This window comes from Natrix helvetica (genome assembly GCF_964273705.1).
Source record: "Natrix helvetica genome assembly, chromosome: Z".
Lineage (NCBI taxonomy): Eukaryota > Metazoa > Chordata > Lepidosauria > Squamata > Natricidae > Natrix > Natrix helvetica.
The window spans coordinates 135,992,798-136,013,971 of record NC_138554.1 but is presented as its reverse complement, the minus strand read 5'-3'; the positions used below and the strand labels follow the sequence as shown (position 1 = coordinate 136,013,971).

The following is a 21,174-nucleotide window of genomic DNA, read 5'->3' as shown; positions in this document are numbered from 1 at the left end:
CGTGTTACTAACCTAAACACCTGCAGTGATACACTTAAAGCAAGAAAAGTCGTAAAATGGGGCACAATTCACTTCATAACTGTCATGCTTAGCAACCCCAGTTTTCCCTCTCAGTTGTGACCTACATGTACACAAATGGTTTGCCATTGATCTCCCAGCTTCTTCTATACCTTGTGGTTAGATCTGAGTGAATTCTTACTTACATCCAGGTGTTTCAAGAGGCAACTGGACTTCCTTCGTTTTCCTTTGAAGACGTTTCGCTTCTCATCCAAGAAGCTTCTTGAGCTCTGAGTTGAGGAAGCATCTTGGATGAGAAGCGAAACGTCTTCAAAGAAAAACGAAGGAAGTCCAGTTGCCTCTTTGAAAAAGCACCTTTGGGACAACCCGGATGACTGAGAATCTCCATAGACATTCTGTAACAACCTCTGCAGCTTTTCTCTCTCACCCCACACATACAACCGCTACAGCAAGATTTAAGAAATGGAAACCAGCAGAGAGAGAGAGAAGAAAGCAAACCCATCCGAATTAATGCTTTTTTTAAACGCACCCCCTTCTGAAGGCAGCTCTTTTCCCCCTTCTCTCCCCACCCACTTTTGGCTGCTGGTGACTCAGGCCTCAAACAATGCAACCCACCTGTTCAGGGACATCTTCTCGGGCCCCGAGAGTGGTGAGCTGCTGCATTCACCCCGTAGCTATCATCGGAAAGAACTTTTCGGAAAAGATGCAGCCAGCCCGCCTCAGTGTTGGAAGCGCCCAAGAGCATTTCGTCCACTTTAAATGGGACAGTCTCTGCCCTAAACAAATATGCTTCCCTAAGCAAAACGTCTATTGTGTCCCTGTGTAAGCTTGGTGTCAGCCCAGTGCCAATTCCATGGTAGTAGAAATATGCGGTGCAGAACACAGAGTAAGTCCTTTTTGTCCTCTACCTTCCTCCTCCTCCTCCTTTGACATCTTTCTCCCTGAGATCTCAGAAGTGATGGATTCCCACATGACTTAAAACCATTTGGGGTCTAAATATGCATCCTCTCTGCCTGCTTCACTCCCATCTTTATCGTTGCTACAGGCATGTACCCTTCATATCTATGGAGATTCTCAATCATCTTGGTCAGAGTTTCTCAAACTTGGCGACTTTAAGTCCTGTGGACTTCAACTCCCAGAATTCTGGGAGTTGAAGTCCACAGGACTTAAAGTCGCCAAGTTTGAGAAACACTGATCTTGGTCATGGTTGCCTCAGAGGTGTTTTTTTCCAAAAGGCAATCAAATCCCCCCCCCACCCCTTGAAATATTTCACTTCTTTCCCCAAGAAGCTTTCTCAGTTTTAACTGACTGAATTTTCACCCTTCAGTTAGAACTAAAGAAGCTTCTTGAAGGGAAATGTTTTCAAAGAAAAAAACAACCAAGAAGTCTATTTGGCTTTTGGAACAGCACCTTTGAGATGTAGCTTTCGTGCAAAGGCTCTTGAGAAATTCCGGCAACCTCATCAAAACTCCTTCGAGATCTTTTAAAACAAGTGTTTCTCAACCTTAGCTACTTTAAGATGTGTGGACTTCAACTCCCAGAATTCCTCAGCTAGCATGTTGGTTGGGGACTTCCGGGAATTGAAGTCCATGACATTAGCTGGCAAATTCTGTGAGATTTTTTTTATTTTTTATTGGCATGCAATTACTGATATACAACACTAATAAACACATTACACACACAAACGGGAATGCAATAGTCAAGATACAATATTACATTAGAGTAGGTAAAGATTCCCCTCACACATATGTGCTAGCCGTTCCTGACTCTAGGGGGCAGTACTCATCTCCATTTCAAAGCCAAAGAGCCAGTGCTGTCCGAAGACGATTCCATGGTCATGTGGCCGGCATGGCTAAATGCCGAAGGTGCATGGATGCTGTTACCTTCCCACCAAAGGTGGTTCCTATTTTTCTACTTGCATTGTTTTTACATGCTTTCGAACTGCCAGGTTGGCAGAAACTGGGACAAATAACCGGAGCTCACTCCATTATGTGCCACTAGAGATTTGAACTGCTGATCTTTCTGATCGACAAGCTCAGTGCCTCAGCCACTGAGCCACCACATCCCTTTTTAGGGTAAAACCATGATAAAATTGCCATAATAGGGCACCACTTAGCATCGGAATAGGATAGATTTCATAGTTCAACATCTAAAGACTCTAACCATCTAAAGACTGCTTGTGGTGTGACTGTGATGAAATTCCCCGAGGAGACATTCTCCATCTATAAGTATTGTAGTTTGGTCTCGAGCATCACAGTCGCATTGCTGGCTCTCAGCTTTGCTAGTTTTGGCATGGGATGTCCTGTTTCTGTTCAGGTGCCTCAATATTTTTCAGGGCAGCTGCATTCCTGCCAGAGGTTTTGTTGGATCTACATGAGCTGGTTGGCTGTGGTTATTAAAAACTGCCCATTTTGGTCGCCATTCCTCATGTAGATCATAAGACTATGGTAGGTTATCCCAAATCTGGGAGTTGAAATCCATACACTTGAAAGTTACCGAGGCTGAAAACGTTGAATAGAATAGAATAACAGAGCTGGAAGGGACCTTGGAGGTCTTCTAGACCGACCTCCTGCTCAGGCAGGAAACCTTTTACCACTTCAGACAAATGGTTATCCAACATCTTCTTAGTATTGGAGCATTTACAACTATGGGAGGCAAGTTGTTCCACGGGTTAATTGTTCTAACATTACTTTACAGTTTTTCAGGAGTTTTGCCAAAAGAGGGATTTGTGCCAAGAATATTGTTTATTGAACAAATGAGTTGGATGAGACAACTGAAAGAATGTCTATGGAGATTCTCAGTCATCCAAGTCATGATTGTCCCAGAGATAAATTCAGCTTGGCAACCTCTTTGTTCTTCTGTGCTCCATGTTGGCGTTTACCTCATCCCCAACCCTTAAGGCTTTGTCCCCCGTTATCTTGGAGCGGGGGAAGAATTATGGAGACTGGCAGGAGCAGGGAAAAGGGATGATAGAGACAGAAGAGGAACCAGCAATGAGGTTGGCACAAGCATACCAGTCTCTGTTGACTCAAGATGGGTGAGGGACACTAGATGCCTTTTCCCACTGTATCCCGGGTGGGGTTGCTACGGGTACGCCCTCGTTCAGGAGAACCCGTAGCTAAGGTTATGGCAGGTTTGGAGAACCTCCAAATCCCACTCCTGGCTGGCCCCTCCCCTCCCAGGAGTCTCCACCTGGCCCATTTTGGATGTGAGGTGAGTGCAGGGCCCACGCAGAGGCTCCCAGAAGTTCAGTGCAGTGTAGGGAAAATGAGCCTCCCGGAAGTTCTGGAGAGGCAGTTTTCGCTCTCCCGGAGTCTCGAGGAAAACCTCCGGAGCCTGGGGAAGGCGAAAATGACCCCCCCTGCCGCCGCCACTGTGGTGCAGGAGGCTGACTAGGCTACGCCCACCATGGCCGCGCCCGCCCACCCAGCAACTGGGCAGAGAACCCATTGCTGAAATTTTTGAAGCCCATCCCTGACTGTATCTGTCCCCTGCATCTGTCACTCCCCCCTCTCCTCTGCATGGTCTCTTAACCCCTTTATTGGTGCCATGTTCCCATGCTGTCCTTCTGCCCATGCCCACCCTGGAACCAGCCTCATTCACCCTTAGTTCTTCTGGTGTGAAAGTGGTGACTTTCTAGACCTTTGCCAAGTGTCAAAAACTACCTGTGACTTTAGTCCAGGGGTGTCCAAACTTGGCAACTTTAAGACTTGTGGACTTCAACTCCCAGAATTCCCCAGCTGGGGAATTCTGGGAGTTGAAGTCCACAAGTCTTAAAGTTGCCAAGTTTGGACACCCCTGCTTTAGTCCCTACTCTGATCTATCTCCAAGGACTGGCTTATTTCAAGATGGCCTTGAGGTCCACACATAATTTGGGAAACGGAACCAGCAGGCGATTCTTCCAGTTGTGCCCGTTCTTCAGACAAACTAGATCTTTCACAACTAGCTCGGCTCTGCCCTTGCCACGAGGCATGCTGGCCTCTTGACCGATGACCTCTCCAGCACCATCCCCGTCTTTAAATGGCCTGGGGAATCTGTTGCTGGAAGTTAAGGAATTCACTTGTGTGGCCTGTCCCTTAATCCCTCTGCCGTTGCTTGCCTGGTGGATAATTTGAGCCTGACGCAGACCCACTGACTCCTGGCGCCGTTTACGCGCCTGGTGTTGTTGACTTCTCATAGATGGATAAGCAGTAATAATAGCTGGAGGAGAAGCCAATGTGGCAGCCGAAGGGAGGTGGGGAGAGGCCTGGCTGTCTGCAGGCCCCATTCATTTAAGGTCTATAAGCTCAATGGCCATTTTCCTGTCCTGTCCCTTCTGCACGCAAGTTGGCTATTGTTCACAGCTTCCAAGCCCTAATCCTGTCTACATTCCTGGTCCAGCAGGCTCTCGCCTCTTCCTGACCACCACTCATGGCTAGGAACAGATGGCAAAAAATTACTAGCTGGTAAAAAGAGATGGGTCAACTTGAAGCATCTCATAGAACATAGAATGACGGAGTTGGAAGGGGCCTTGGAGGGCTTCTAGTCCATCCAAACCCCTGATCAATTTCAGACAAATAGTTCAGTGATGATCTCAACCAGCTTTCTCCATCCGGTGTTCTTATTTCAAAAGAGCAGCTTTGGGAATTCTTTCATCAGCCCAGCCTTTGGTTGAGACTCAGTGGCATCTTTCACTGGCAAGATGTTTAAAGACAAATCAGCTAAAACTTGAAAGTGCCACCAGATACCTGGATCTTACTATCATATGAGGTGGACATGTGGAGAGGCAAAAAAAAAAACATACTGGACATAAATAAAGATATCTCAGGGGTTGCCACAAAGAAGAAGGAGTCGAGCTATTCTCCAAGGCACCTGAGGGTAGGACAAGAAGCAATGGGTGGAAACTAATCAAGGAGAGAAGCAACCTAGAACTGAGGAGAAACTTCCTGACAGTTAGAACAATTCATCAGTGGAACGGAAGTTGCCTCCAGAAGTTGTGAATGCCCCAACACTGGAAGTCTTTAAGAAGATGTTGGATAGCCATTTGTCTGAAACGGTATAGGGTTTCCTGCCTAGGCAGGGGGTTGGACTAGAAGACCTCCAAGGTCCCTTCCAACTCTTCTATTGTATTGTATTGTATTTTTTTTTTAATATGGTTGGAAAAGATGATAAAACAACGCACTGAGCTAAAACCTGAAATATTTTTGTTGGGGATGTCACCCGAAACTTATAATAAGGAGAATACACATTTAATTAGTCATATATTAACTTCAGCTAGAATTGTACTTGCGCGATATTGGAAAAGTGAAGAGAGTCCTACTGACGAGAAGGTGATTAGGAAAATATTAGAATGTGTAGAAATGAATAGACTAACATTGGCAATTAAGGAGAAAGAATAAACTGATTATTATATGAGATGGGAAGGGTTTTACCAATGGTTAGAGAATAAAAAAAGAAATTGGAAATAGATTGAGCTCAATTTTTGGACATCACAGGTCTAATTCCCTTGGAGGCCATGGGTTCAGGGACGATTCGAATGCAAGGTTTGAACCTACCTACCTAAGTAGCATTACCTAATGGTGAGAACAATCAACCCGTGGAACGACTTGCCTTCAGAACTTGTGAGTGACCCATCATCACCGGAGGCTTTCAAGAAAAGATTGGGCAACTGTTTGTCAGGAACGGTGTAAATTCTCCTTCTCAAGCAAAGGGTTGGACTAGATGAACTCCAAAGGCCCTTCCAAATCTGTCACTCTATGCCAGTTATGGTGTGCCGGCACCCATAATGCAAAGTCTGCCCCCACATGCGCATGCGTGCACCCCCCGATGCCCTCCCCTCCCACGCGTGCTGCACTGCTTGCCTCCAAGCTGTCCCTGGTATTTCTTCCGGGAGGCTGGGGGAGGCCATTTTTGCCCTCCCCAGGCTCCAGGAAAGCCTATGGAACCATGGGGGGGGGGGGGGGGCGCAAAACAGGCCAAATGGAAGTTCATTTCCAAACTTCCAGTTGGCCGCTGGGCCCATTTTTCGCCGTCCGCAGCCTTTCCTGGAGCCTGCGGAGGGTGAAAATGGCCTCTCCCGGCTCTCCAAAAGGCCGAAAATCAACTGGCTGGCGCATGGATGCACGCTGGAGCTGATGGCTCGCATGCCGGGAGATATGGCTCATGGTGCCATAGGTTTGCCATCACGGCTCCATGCTCTTTGTTTTTTTCCGCTCTTTGGAATAAAAGTGCTTTGCATGTTGATGCGTAGCTGCATAGCTCTACCTGACAGAATAACAGAGTTGGAAGGGACATTTGAGGTCTTCTAGTCCAACCCCTGTTCAGGCATGATCTAGCTCATCTATAGTCCTATGGCTGATTCTTATACAAGTAGTACCTGACTTATGACCATTCCATTCAGAACCACCCAAGGTTATAACGGCACTAAAAAGAGTGATTTACTACCGGTCCTCCCACTTATTTTATTTATTGATTAAATTTATATGCTGCCCTTCTCACTACCCAAAGCAACTCACTTAAAACCATTGCAGCTTTATGAGATCAAAATTCGGGCACTCCGCAATTGGCATGTATATACAATACAATACAATACAATACAATAGCAGACTTGGAAGGGACCTTGGAGGTCTTCTAGTCCAACCCCCTCCCTAGGCAGGAAACCCTATACCATTTGAGACAGATGGCTATCCAACATCTTCTTAAAGACTTCCAGTGTTGGGGCATTCACAACTTCTGGAGTCAACTTCCGTTCCACTGATTAATTGTTCTAACTGTCAGGAAATTTCTCCTCAGTTCTAAGTTGCTTCTCTCCTTGATTAGTTTCCACCCATTGCTTCTTGTCCTGCCCTCAGGTGCTTTGGAGAATAGCTTGACTCCCTCCTCTTTGTGGCAACCCCTGAGATATTGGAAGACTGCTCTCATGTCTCCCCTAGTCCTTCTTTTCATTAAACTAGACATACCCAGTTCCTGCAACCGTTCTTCATATGTTTTAGCCTCCAGTCCCCTAATACTCTTGGTTGCTCTTCTCTGCACTCTTTCTAGAGTCTTCGCATCTTTTCTATCATATATATGATAGTGTCCCATATATATGCATTGTCCCATGGTTATGTGATTGCAAATTCCCAGGGAGCTTATGACAAGAAAACTCAGTGGGGGAAGCCAGATTCACTTAATAACTGCAGCAAGAAAGGTCATAAAATAAAACACAACCCGCCCTGCTTAGTAAAGGAAGTTCCCAGTGCCAATTATGGTTGCGTGATGCAGCATTCCACAATGTGGGGGTAGGAACTTAGCAGTTCCCAGTTCCCAGTTCATGACTGTACAGGTGGTACTCAAATTGTGACAGCAAATGGGACCAACATTTCAGTTGTTAAGTGAGTCACACCTGATTTTATGGTGGGGTTTTTTTGCCAAGATAGTTAAGCAAGTCAGTGCAGTCATTAAGAGAATCATGTGGTCAGTAAGCAAATCTGGCTTGCGCTATTGACTGTTTTTTTTGGAAGCTGGTTGGAAAGTCACAAATGGTGACCCCTGGGATACAACAGCCGTCATAAATATGCCAAATGCTCAAAGTTTGATCACATGACCATATGGATGCTGCGATGGCTGTAAGTGTGAGCATAAGCCATAAGTCACTTTTTTCCAGTGGCATTTTAACGTCAAATGGTCACTCAATAAATGGCTGCAAATCGAGGACTACCTGATTCAGCAATCCCAATAGCAACGAGATATGTACACGTTGCGTATCCATAGCAAATATTGAGACCACCTATGCCCAGGATGGCTAACCTATGGCACACAGGCCACAGGTGGCATGGGGAGCCATTTGTCAGGGCACACGAGGCATTGCCCTGTCAGAGTTCAGCATTTTTAAAAGCCATTTTTGCTCGTAGGGTCGGTTTAAGCCCTCTGGAGGCTTCAGAGACCTTCAGGGACCTTCAGGAGATTCCCCTGAAGCCTCCGGAGGACTAAAAAGGACCCTACTTCCAGTTTCCTCCCGGGGGGGGAGGCATGCAAAAAATGGGGGGGGTCACGCCTCTCATGCGCGCATGCACACTGAGAGGGTCGGGCATTGCATTAGGGGTGTGGCACGCCCACACGCTCCCCCCCTGCGCTCCCCCCCCCTTATGGCACACGAGCCAAAAAAGGTTTGCCATCGCTGAACTATACATTTCAGAAGAGACGCGCTGGCTCAGTGGCTAAGACGCTGAGCTTGTCGATCAGAAAGGTCAGTAGTTCGGTGGTTCGAATTCCTAGCACTGAGTAACGGAGTGAGCGCCCATTACTTGTCCCAGCTTCTGCCAACCTAGCAGTTCGAAAGCATGTAAAAATGCAAGTAGAAAAAATAGGAACCACTTTGGTGGGAAGGTAACAGCGTTCTGTGCGCCTTCGGTGTTTAGTCATGCTGGTCACATGACCACGGAGACGTCTTCAGACAGCGCTGGCTCTTCGGCTTTAAAAAAGAGATGAGCACCGCCCCCTGGAGTTGGGATCGAGTAGCACATATGTGCGAGGGGAACCTTTACTTTTACCTTACATAAATTTCATCCATGCACCTTTATTATGTGCACTTCTGCAAATTTTTCAATGTGAAAAGGCATTTGGCCCAAGGTTTCTGGGCTTTTTTTGCCTCATTTTCAATCAAACTCTTTTCCAATCTTATGTCTGCAATGCTAAATTAGGAGAGAAACCAAGATGCTTATCTTGGTTTTAGCTCCATTCCTCATTCAGCTGCAGCAGGGACCTCCCAAATAGCAGTGGATAAGTATAGACATAACCCAGGGGTTGCATGCGCAGAAGCCAAAAACAAGATGAACCGATGCAGGGGTGTGGCAGGTCTGGGTGGTTTCCGGTCCCGGAATCCCAAGCCGCCAAACCACTACCAGATCGGCCAAAACGGGCTGAATCCATAGGAACCCACCATTGAAGTAACCACCTGACACATCAATGTTATTATTTTATGTATGAGGGATTGATCATGCAGGAAAATTGTGCACCCAAATCAGGAAATGTTTGATCAAGGCAATAAAAAAGACCAGGATGGCCAGGCTGAACAAATGCGAAGGAGGATTAAATCCATTCTGCATTTGGGAGGTCATTTAATCTCGGACTCCATCTAGAACGGACTTCGCAATGAGTGAAATTTTGGTTTTATCATTTGAAATTGAGAAGGGCCCGGAGAGAGTTGAAGTCAAAACAATCTTCTCTGCTATTCGGGATGAAAAGAACCTCATGCCTTTTGAGAAAAATTAAAATGAATTCCAGGTCTGAAAATATAGTTGAATAATCACCCGTAATTTTGGCATCAGGAGGAAGTGATGTCCTTTTAAACTTCCGAAATGCAGTTTGCATTTGAGGCATTTCTCCCCCAGGCAAATTATCTTTGACCCAGAGAGAATAAGAGCAAGTTTGAAATAACACAGCCCTTCTATTTCTGACTCAAAAATCCAAGGGTGGCCCTGCCCACAACAGCTGCCTCTGGCATTTGGAGTAGGGGGAAGGATACTGTCTTTCAGCAGGCAGCTGGTGGTGAGTGAAGGCCACTCATGGGGGCTCCATTCCCAAGGACTTCTGTGAGCCCTCCAACTTTTTGGAATAGCAAAAGAATGAATGCAAACTCAAGGAATGGCCACCTCAAAGGACAGGTGGGGGCACACATGACTTCCATAGGCCCTCAAACGATTATACATGTCATATGCGTTAAACATACAGTGACCAGAGTGTACGTTCTTTCATTATAAAGGGCAGCTCTTTTTTTCAGGAAACTATCCTTTACCTTTATTTAATTCAATTATTGATTTTTCTCAATATATAGGTAGTCCTCGACCACAATTGACCACCAACATTTCTGGCGCCAAGCGAGACATCTGTTAAGTAGTTTTGACTGATTTTCTTGTCAGGGTTGTTAAGTGAGTCACTACAGTTGTTAAGCGAGTGGCTTGGTTTTTAAGTGATTCTGGCTTCCCCATTGGCTTTGCTTGTTAGAAGGTTGCAAATGGGGAATCACATAATCCCGGGGTTATCCTGCAACTGTCATATATAGAAGCCAAAGTAAAGTGTCATAACCCTGAGCAAAGCGTCATAACCCTGAGCACCAAAGAATTCAGGCCTTTGAAACAGTGGTGGGATTCAAAATGTGTTCTCTGGGCGTGACTTGTTAGGCGTGGTAGGGAGAAGGTTACTGCAAAATCCCCATTCCCTCCCGATCAGCTGGGACTTGGGAAGCAGAGAATAGATGGGGGCGTGGCCAGTCAGAGGTGGTATTTACCAGTTCTCCGAACTACTCAAAATTTCCGCTACCGGTTCTCCGGAACTGGTCAGAACCTGCTGAATACCCACCTCTGCTTTCAACTCTGGTGCTGGAGAAGACTCCTGCGAGTCCCTTGGACTGCAACGCCATCCAACCGGTCAGTCCTAGAGGAGATCAACCCTGACTGCTCTTTAGGAGGCCAGATGCTGAAGAGGAAACTCAAATACTTTGCCACCTAATGAGGAGGAAGGACTCCCTGGAGAAGAGCCTCATGCTGGGAAAGATGGAGGGCAAAAGAAGAAGGGGACGACAGAGAATAAGGTGGCTGGATGGATTCACCGAAGCAGTCGGCTTGAGCTTAAATGGACTCCAGAGGATGGTAGAGGACAGGAAGGCCTGAAGGAACGTTATCCATGGGGTTGCAATGGGTTGGACACAACTTCGCAACTAACAACAACAAACCCTGGGGATGCTGCAGAAGTCATAAGTGTGAAAAACAGTCATGAACCACTTTTTACAGCGCCTTCCTAACTACAAATAATCATTAAATAAATGATTATAAGTCACGAATAATCTGTGACCTTGCTATCCTTTATGGTGCACAATTGATCTTATACTTAGAATGTGGCTAAATATCATCATTTGATCCAAGCAAAGTGGTAAATACCTTTGCCTCTCTTGATCGATAAGTTTCAAAATGTTTAAAATAGCTGCCCCCAAGGAAAGCAACCCTCCCCTACAAAATACCATTCCAATAATAAAGAATAATAATAATCACGGAACCACACTGAAACAATTTTTTTCCAAAAGTATTCCAATTACTATGCACAGAGGCTCTGCTTTTATACAACAAACTCATGTCACCCACAAGAATTGGCTTACAAACGAACAAAAATTCCCCACTGCACTTTGGATTCTGAGGTTGGTGCCAAGGAAATCCACTCTTCCTATATACGGATAGTCCTCAATTTATAACTATTTATTTAGTAACCATTTGAAGTTACAACAGCACTGAAAAAAGAAACCCATGACTATTTTTCATACTTGAGACCATTACAGCATCCCCATGGTCATGTGATCAAAATTCACACATTTGGCAACTGACTCATAGTTATGACAGTTGCATTGTCCCAGGGTCTTGTGATCACCTGTTGTGAACTTCTGAAAAGTAAAATCAATGGGGAAGCCATATTTACTCAATAACCATATTACTAACTTAACAACTGCAGTGCTTCACTTAATAACTATTACAAGAAAGGTCATAAAATTAGGGGAAACTTACTTAACAGCCATGTTGCTTAGTAAAAGAAATTTTGGGCTCAGTTGTGGGCTTAAATTAAGGTCAACCTGTATTTAAAATCAATCTGTAGGTTTAAATTTATAAACCTGGCTCCACACAAGACAGAAGATTCTTGAATTTCCTAGATAACAATATTTTCAATTTTTTCCCCAAAGAAACAAATGCTATAAAACTGGGTTAGTCTTAAATATATTTGAGAATATCTTCATGCCCCTGGAAGGATGTTCTGTTTAATCTCATCCACACTTCTTGAGATAAGAAACTCCATAGACAAGCAACTATTGATTAACTGAAACAGGAGAAAAAAATCTGATCTTAAATTCCAATCTCAGATATCCTCTTTCTATATCCAGAAATGCTAAACTCTCATTTTTCATCCTGTTGTTTCAATGTTAAAGGAGAAACAAGTGGTTTGTTTCTCTGTGTAGATGTGTATGTAGCAATGGAGGAGCCACAGTGCAAATTTCAATTCCATATTTTAGCCTTTCATTCCTAGAATGTTTTGGTGACTTCTGTCACTTGGAAGTCACTCCCAGATACGCCCCTGAAAATCCACGAAAGAGTTTCACCGATTTTTAAGATTTTTAAGACCAGAAATCACAAATCCCGTGGGGAGGGGGTGGGAAGGCTATCACCCACCCATCCCCCAGCTGGGAAAAACAACAAGACCAACCCTCCTTTGCATCATGACTTTTCCCAATGCTAAAAACAGAGAATCTTTTAGACCAGGGGTCCCCAACTTTTCGGACCTCAGGGACCACTACATTCATAATTTTAAATCCCGCAGACCACTAATATGATCTACCTAATGATCTACCTGGGTAGGTGTGGCTCGGTGGTCATGTGACTGGGTGGGCATGGGCAACTTGATGTCACTCACATCAAGGGATGCCTGGCTGGCCTCTACTCATCCCTCCCCTCCCAGCCACTCCTTGCCTGCCCGCCCAGGCTCCTTAGAGCCCCAACAGGAAGCAGCTGTTGGAGCTAAGCAGCTAATGAGAAAGAGTTGGCAAAACAGCTCAGTTCAAATAGGATCTGGCTGAGAAGGAGGCTCAGCAGAAGCACCTCACTGAGGACTAGGAGCATAGGCTTTCCAAGCAGAGGGGAGACCTGCGGGAGTGCAAGGCCAGGGTCCAGCGCTTGGAGGCTCAGTGGGCTGAGATGGTCAGCCAGTTCCAGGCCATGATGCAGTCCCACTGGAACGAGGCCCTCCGGCTCTTCGCCACCAGCTGCACTTCTTCCCTCCAGCCTTCGCCCAAAGCCCCCCACCAGGAGGCCGAAGCAGACCCCAAGTCAAAATTTCAGCCCCCCTCTGACCCACACAAAATGTCCCCGAAGGGAGAGACTCTTTGCAGCAACAGAAACGTTCATTGCACGTATCCGGCTCAGGGGCCGTAGCTTGAGGACCTACGATTTAGTGCAATACAAAAAATGCAAATAATTTTTCTGCGGACCACCAAAATTTTCTCACAGACCTCCGGTTGGTGACCGTTGTGTAGACAGCCAAAGTTGCGCTCACTTGTCTACAGGGTGGGGGCAATGCTCCACTTTGCCAACTGTCTCACTTTCCAAGTCCAGGTGGTCCTCGACTTACAACCATTCATTTAGTGGCCATCCAAAGTTCCAAATGTCATTGGGAAAAAGTGATTTATCACCCTTTTTCACAGTTATGACCTTTGCGGCATTCCCTGGATAGTGTAATCAAAATTCAGACACTTGTCCACTGACTCATATTTATGACGGTTGCAGTGTCCTGGGGTCGTGGGAATCCTCTTTTGTGTGTGACCTTCTGACAAGCAAAGTCAATTGGGAAGCCACTTAACAACCATGTTACTAACTTAACAACTGCAGTGGTTCTGTGGTTAAAATTGTGGTTAAAAATGGGGGGCAAAATTCATTTATTTATATTTAATTTTTATTTATTTATTTATTATTATTTATTATTTATTTATTATTTATTTATTTATTTATTTATTTATTTATTTATTTATTTATTTATTTTTTTTATTTATTTATTTATTTATTTATTTATTTATTTATTTATTTATTTATTTATTTATTTATTTATTTATTTATTTATTTATTTATTTATTTATTTATTTATTTATTTATTTGGATTTATAAACCGCCCCCTCTCCCAAAAAGGGACTCGGGGCGGTGTACAGTCAATAAAACACAGATAAAATACATAAATAACAATATAAATAATGTATAAACAATTAAATACTTGAGCATTTGGGTGGAGGAGGTGAGACTGTACAAAGAAATAAATATAGTATGAAAGCCCTAAAACATCCCAATTAAAATACCCAAACCCAATTAAAATATATCCCCGGGAGGTAAGACTAAGAGTGTGCCAGGCCAGCTAATTGAAACAGGTGAGTCTTTAGTTTTTGACGGAAGGAACGGAGGTCAGTGGTGGTTCTGATGTCGGGGGGGGGGGGAGGTCATTCCAGAGGGTTGGGCCCATCACAGAGAAGGACCTACTCCTAGGTGTCGCCCGCTGGCATTGCCTGGTGGACGGCACCAGGAGGAGTCCCTCCCTGTGAGAGCGGATTGGTCGTAGGGACGTGTGTGGTAGGATGCGATCCTGCAGATAACTAGGTCCTATGCCATGGAGCGCTTTAAAGATGGTAATCAATACCTTGAAACGCACCCGAAAGGCCACAGGCAGCCAGTGCAGCTCGCACAGGAGGGGTGTTACGCGGGAGTATCGTGCACTCCCCATGATGGCCCGCGCGGCTGCGTTCTGGACTAGCTGTAGTCTCCGGATGCGTCCCAAGGGGAGCCCCATGTAGAGGGCATTGCAGTAGTCCAGGCGAGACGTCACCAGCGCGTGAGTGACCGCGCGTAGGGCACTCCGGTCCAGTAGGGGGCGCAATTGGCGCACCAGGCAAACCTGGTGGAACGCCCCCCTTGCCACGGCTGCCACATGGTCATCCATTGACAGCCGGGCATCAAGGAGGACGTCCAAATTGCGCGCCCGTTCCACAGGGGACAGTTGTTCGCCCCCTATGGCCAGCGATGGTATCAGCTGGCTGAACCGAGGTGCCGGTAGCCACAGCCACTCAGTCTTGGAGGGGTTGAGTTTGAGTCTGTTGTCCCCCATCCAGACCCCGACGGCTTCCAAACACCGGGACATCACTTCGACAGCCTCGTTGGGGTGGTTTGGGGTTGAAATGTACAGCTGAGTATCATCAGCGTACAGATGGTACTCAACCCCAAAGCCACGGATGATCTCACCCAGCGGCTTCACATATGCATTGAACAGGAGAGGCGAGAGGACCGACCCCTGTGGCACCCCACAAGTGAGTGGCCTCAGGGTCGACCTCTGCCCCCCTGTCAACACACATTGCTTCCGGTCGGAGAGGTAGGAGCCGAACCACCGCAAGACGGTACCTCCGACTCCCATCCCCTCCAACCGGCGCAATAGGATACCATGGTCGATGGCATCAAAAGCCGCCGAGAGGTCTAATAGGACCAGGATAGAGGAACAACCTCTATCTCTGGCCCTCCAGAGATCATCGACCAACGTGACCAAGGCTGTCTCTGTGCTGTGCCCGGGTCGGAAGCCGGACTGGCGTGAGTCTAGATAATCGGATTCGTCCAGGTGTCGCGGAAACTGCTGCGCCACCACATTCTCAACAACCTTCGCCAAAAAGGGAAGGTTGGAGACTGGACGATAATTAGCTAGCTCCGTTGGGTCGAGCGAAGGCCTCTTGAGCAAGGGTCTCACCACCGCCTCTTTCAAGGCAGTTGGTAAATATCCCTCACCCAATGAGGCGTTCACCAGGCCCAGAAGCCAGCCTCGTGTCACCTCCCAGGCTGCCAGTACCAGCCAGGAGGGACACGGGTCCATTGAACATGTAGTGGGTCGCAGCCTTCCACGCAACCTGTCCAAATCCTCGGGGGCAACAGAGTCAAACTTCTCCCAGAATGGTCTCTCAAGATTCGCTGCTGACGGCTCGTCCGGTCCACTGACGGGGGTCCATCCACTCCGGATCTGAGCGATTTTGTCCTGCAGATATTCCCCAAACTCCTCTGCTCTTCCCTGTAAGGGTGCCTCCTGCGTCCCCTGCAATAAAAGGGAGCGGGTCACCCGAAACAGGGCGGCAGGGCGGTTATCCGCGGACGCAATAAGGGCGGCACAATATCTACGCTTGGCCGCTCTCATTGCCACAAGGTAAGTCTGCAAATAGGCTCTTACCTGTGTTCGGTCAGATTCGGAGCGTGAGGACCTCCACCTGCTCTCTAGACGTCTCCTGTGGCGCTTCATCACCCTTAGCTCCTCAGTGAACCAAGGAGCCCGGGTGGATCGATGCCGCCGGAGAGGTCACAAAGGCGCAACCCGGTCCAAGGCCCCAGCCGTCGCCCTATTCCAGGCAGTCACTAGGTCCTCTGACCGGGAGCGGGACAGGGCTACAGGTATTGGCCCAAGCTCCGTCTGGAATCTATCCGGTTCCATCAGGAGCCTGGGGCGGTACCAGCTTGGAGAGTCTGGTTCCGCCTCCTCGCGGTGGGGGATAGCGCCAGGGAAGTCCAGCCGGAGGGATGAGTGATCTGACCATGACAGGGGCGTGATGACTAAGTCCCCTATTCCCAGATCACTCGTCAACTGTTCAGATACAAAAATAAGGTCCAGTGTGTGGCCCCCTTCGTGAGTGGGGCCCTGAACTAATTGGGTCAGGTCCATGGCCGTCATGGAAGCCATGAACTCCCGAGCCGCCTCAGAGGCCGCTCCCGTCGACGGCAAGTTGATGTCCCCCATGACCAAGAGTCTGGGGGTCTCAACTGCCGTCTCTGAGATTAGCTCGAGGAGCTTGGGCAGGGCTGCTGATGCATAGCGAGGAGCCAAGTATACAATCAGCAAGCCCCACTGCCTCCCTGGGCCCCAGTTCACACCAAGGGACTCACACCCGGGTATCTGAGGGACAGTGAACTCCCTCGGCTCTAAACATTCCCGGATAACCACCACCACCCCACCACCCTTACCCAGGGCCCGGGGCTGATGGAATGCCCGGAAACCTGGTGGGCACATTTCCACGAGGGGTACACCACCCTCGTGGCCCAACCAGGTCTCCGTTATCCCTGCAAGGTCTAGCTCCCCCTCTGAGATCAACTCATTGATGAGGGGGGCCTTGTTAGTAACAGACCTTGCATTGCAAAGCATCAGCCGCAGGCCCTGGCTCTGTAGTTCCTGTCCACCTAGACTGCAGGGGTTGGTACAAGCGACCGGGTGTAACCAACAGCCACGGTCTCCCAACCGACCTTGAGATCTTCTCCTGTCCTCGCATCCCCCCCTCCCCACGACCGTTTTAACAACTGCTTTGCTTAGATTATAACCAGTGGTGAAATTCAAATTTTTTTTACAACTGGTTCTGTGGGCGTGGCTTGGTGGGAGTGGCAGGGGAAGGATACTGCAAAATCTCCATTCCTTCCCCACTCTGGAGCCAGCCAGAGGTGGCATTTGCCGATTCTCCGAACTACTCAAAATTCCCCCTACCAGTTCTCCAGAACCTGTCAGAACCTGCTGGATTTCACCCCTAATTACAACCAAACTCAAAAGTTGTTCAAAAGTTCTGTGTATTACAAAATTAGGAAAATATGTCAGTGAAGATTCTCAGCCTCCCAGGTAGAATGGTCTATAAGTTGAGTCATAGCAATTAGACTTATTTTCTTACAGGTTTGAAAAGTTTTACTGCTCTCAGAGCAAATTGGTTAGCAGACAGTTGTTGGAATGTACTAATTCTTCTTTCTCCTCCTACAACAAAGCAGCTTCCTCAGCCAGAACCAGTTGGCTAGGCAGGAAGATTTTGGGATGTATCAACCCCTCCTCCACCAAACCACAGGATTTCTTCCCCAAAACATGCAGCAATATGTTTAAGAAAATAAGCCTAGTTGCCCTGGCTCAGCTTACAGATACCTCTATGTGGATGACTGAGAATCGGCATTGACTTATTGCCATGAATACGTGAAGTTGTAAATGCTCCAACACTGGAAGTTTTTAAGAAGATGTTGGATAACCATTTGTTTGAAGGCGGTGTAGGGTTTCCTTCCTAAGCAGGGGGTTGGACTAGAAGACCTCCAAGGTCCCTTCCAACTCTGTTATTCTAAATGGGTACCTTCCAACAAGTCTCTGCCTAACCAGCTTGCTCTGACTGAGGAAGCTGCTTGAATGAACAACTAAACAATTCAAATCAAGAAGAAGAGAAGTCCAGTTGCTGCGACTCAATTTACAGATGGTACAGTAAAAAGTTCATCCACGCAAGTAGTCAGACATTTAAGGCCGTCCTCATGTACAGAAGGACTCTTGGCTACGTAGGGTCAGTTGGTCTTTTTTCAACTGAGATCTGTTGTAGTGGAAAATGGAGAAGGAACTGCTATGTATGATGCCTAGAGCTCAGAGATGCGTTTCACATAAGTTTACTACTGGTTCGCCCTGGACATGCATGCTCGCTTTGCTCACGTGTGTGGCTTACACATATGCTCATGGCTTTGAAAATGTGGCTAAGTAGGATGGCATAGAACTGGCGGGGGGGAGGGGCCCCCACCCGCCTGCAGGTCATCACTACCGGTTTTCCCAAACCGGCGCGAACCGGCTGAATTCTACCTCTGCTAGAGTTCCATTCTGAAAGCAAGATACAGTCCTTGATTTGCAAACATTTGTTTGGCGACCATTGGAAGGATGGAAACTAATTATTCTAATCAACTAATCAAAGACTAACCGAGGATTAATCCGCTAACTTAAGGCTTATCAAGGAAAGTGATCAAGGAAAGAAGCAACGTGGAATGAAGGAGAAACTTCCTAACAGTGAGAACAATTAAGCATTGGAGGAGCTTCCCTTCAGAAGTTATGGGTGCTCCATTGTCAGAGGCTTTTAAGAAGAGATTGGACAACCATTTGTCTGAAATGGTATAGGGCAGGGGTGTCCAAACTTGGGAACTTTAAGACTTGTGGACTTCAACTCCCAGAATTCCCCAGCCAGCTGGCTGGGGAATTCTGGGAGTTGAAGTCCACAAGTCTTAAAGTTCCCAAGTTTGGACACCCCTGGTATAGGGTGCTTGAACAGGGGGCAGGACTAGAGGACCTCCAAGATCTCTTCCAGCTCTATTCTGAATTTGAATTTGAAAGTTAACAAATACACTAAAAAAGTTAGTTTTGACCAGTCCTCACACATACAACCGTTGTAACACTCCACAGGTCATGGTTAAAATTCAGGTGGTTGGTTGGCAACCTACAAATATTTATGAGCAGTGATGGGTTCCTACTGGTTTGGACTGGTTTGGCCCAACTGGTAGAGTGATTTGGCGGCCTGGGTCGCTGGAACCAACAAGCCATGTCCTCGAACTGGTTCCTTGGGCACCACCCACACTGCCGCCATCTTGTTTTTTTGGTTCTGCGCATGTGGAGAACAATTTTAATGGCACTGCGCATGTGTGAGTGAAGCCCGCACACCAATGAACCAGCAGTAGTGCCTACTGGAATCCACCCCTGCTTATGATGGTCGCAGCATCTGGATCCCTGTTTATGATCTACCCAGTTTGCTTCTGACAGGCAAAGTCAAGGGGGAAAGCCAGTTTTGTTTAATTCAGTCAACAATGGCAGTGATTCTAGGCAGGGGGTTGGACTAGAAGACCTCCTAGGTCCCTTCCAACTCTACTATTGTATTGTATTGTATTATTCATGGCAGAAAAAGGTTGCAAATTAGGACGTGACCCACTTTACAACCAGCTTGTTTAACAAGGAAAATACAACTCCCAATTGTCATCGTGAGTTGAGAACGACCTGTCTACAACTCACAACCGGTTCACACCAATTGATTCAAAGCCATAATGGATCTTTTAACATCTGGATGGCTTTCTTAGTTGGGTTACTGCCAGGAAGTGAGTTGAGCTGGTATTCGTTGGGATATTTCATGCCTCTCCATCAAATCCTCATTATAGTTCAACAATTGGAAGATTGAATATCTTTAACCAGAATTACAAAGTGAGATTTTTTCAGCAATCCCCAACTCTGGCTTTGATTTCGCTCAGGGGGTATGCAGTTCAGCACAGGCAGTCCTCGACTTACAACATAGAGACTGTTCAAAGTTGCAACGGCACTGAAAAATGTGACTTAGGACAGTTTTTCACACTGCCTCCATGGTCCCATGATCAAAATTCAGAGGCTTGGCAAGGGACTCAAAATTATGACAGTTGCAGTGTGATCACGCGATCCCCTTCTGTGACCTTTTAACAAGCAAAGTCAAAGGGAATCCAGATTCGCTTAAAAAAACATGCTATTAACTTAGCAACTGCAGCAATTCGCTTAACAACAGTGGCAGGAAAGATTGTAAAATGGGGCGAAACCCGCTTAACAAATGTCTCACTTAACAGAAATATTATTATTTCTGTTAAGTGAGACATTTGTTAAGCGGGTTTCGCCCCATAATAGACTCAATTGTGGTCGTCAGTTGAGGACTGCCTACACCGAGAGGTCTTTTAAAAAAAAAATCTGGCTCCAATTTAACCACCCTTATCATCATCCCACCCTGAAAATTGACTTACAGAAGGGAGCCAGAAATCTGGAACGGAGTCGCTTAGTCCCAAATCCCGACCTGTGTCTTCTGCCGGTCTTGTCCTGTGTCTCTCTAAAGAGGAGTCCTGCTCCACTCTTCAGCCTGGCTCAAATCTCTTGCTGGCCCCTTGCAAGTGGATTATATTTGGGAGCCCTGAGCTATGTTGGGAGAATGAAAAATGTGGTCTATTTTTAGAGGGTAACCAAATTGCTATTTCACCGGCCTGAGTCAATCATTGTAACCTTGATGGGAAAAGGGGGAACATATTTTGGAGATACCGGGAGCAGCAGCCCACCCAGGAAGCTTGCAATACCCCAAAAATAAGTCATTTGAAAGGCTCCCCGTAGGGAATGTGGCCAAATTTCAAAGTAGCCAGTCAGGGGAAAGAAATACCGAGACACTGGAGAAGGATTCAGGGTCGTGGTGACACATCATCATTCTTAGATGACGTTGCTATGATGTGATGTAAAGCTAATAATGAGTCTGTCTCCTATTCCATGAAAATCCCCTTGGGCAGCTCATCCTATTGACACACAACGCTGAATGGTGGACGTATCGTATTTGTATTCGTACTTTTCTATTTCTGTCTATCTGAATCTACTCACCTTCTTACATTTCTCTCTAGACTAGTCAATCTCTCTCTCGCGCGCGCACCTCCTATTAAGTCACTGCTGACTCTTAGTAACCGCACCTTTCTCGGGTATCTATCAATCTGCTTAGCTTACAAATCTGGAAATCTTCTCTCTGTGTAAATGGGACATAATGTCCTCCCCTCAGTGTGACTGTGGGGACTTACATCAAACTATATATCACATTGTGGCCAGTGGTGGGACTGGATCCCTGTACGCATGCGCAGTTCATTTCAAAACAGCTCTAAAACTTACCTTCTACGGTAGCCCCAGTGAGTAAAACAGCGGAGGTATGACAACCCATTCTGCTGCGCCTATCAGCTGGGCTTCAAACAAAGGAAATATAGGACACTCTAGCGCAGGGGCAGGGGGTCAGGGTCAATTGATCGCTGGAACTACCGGTTCATGCGAACTGGTCCAAACTTGCTGAATCTCACCCCT

The 21,174-nt window shown here is 46.7% G+C and overlaps 1 protein-coding gene across 2 annotated transcripts in view; it reads right to left on the bottom strand.

The window, feature by feature from the left end:
* The window catches only part of XIRP1 (xin actin binding repeat containing 1), a 42,588-nt gene extending 22,448 nt beyond the window's left edge, over positions 1 to 20,140 (bottom strand). For both annotated transcript variants that reach the window (XM_081970184.1, XM_081970183.1), the window contains exon 1: positions 20,094 to 20,140. The gene's annotated coding sequence lies outside the window, so the exon portion shown is untranslated. The remainder of the gene's footprint in view (positions 1 to 20,093) is intronic.
* Between the last annotated feature and the right edge of the window lie 1,034 nt (positions 20,141 to 21,174).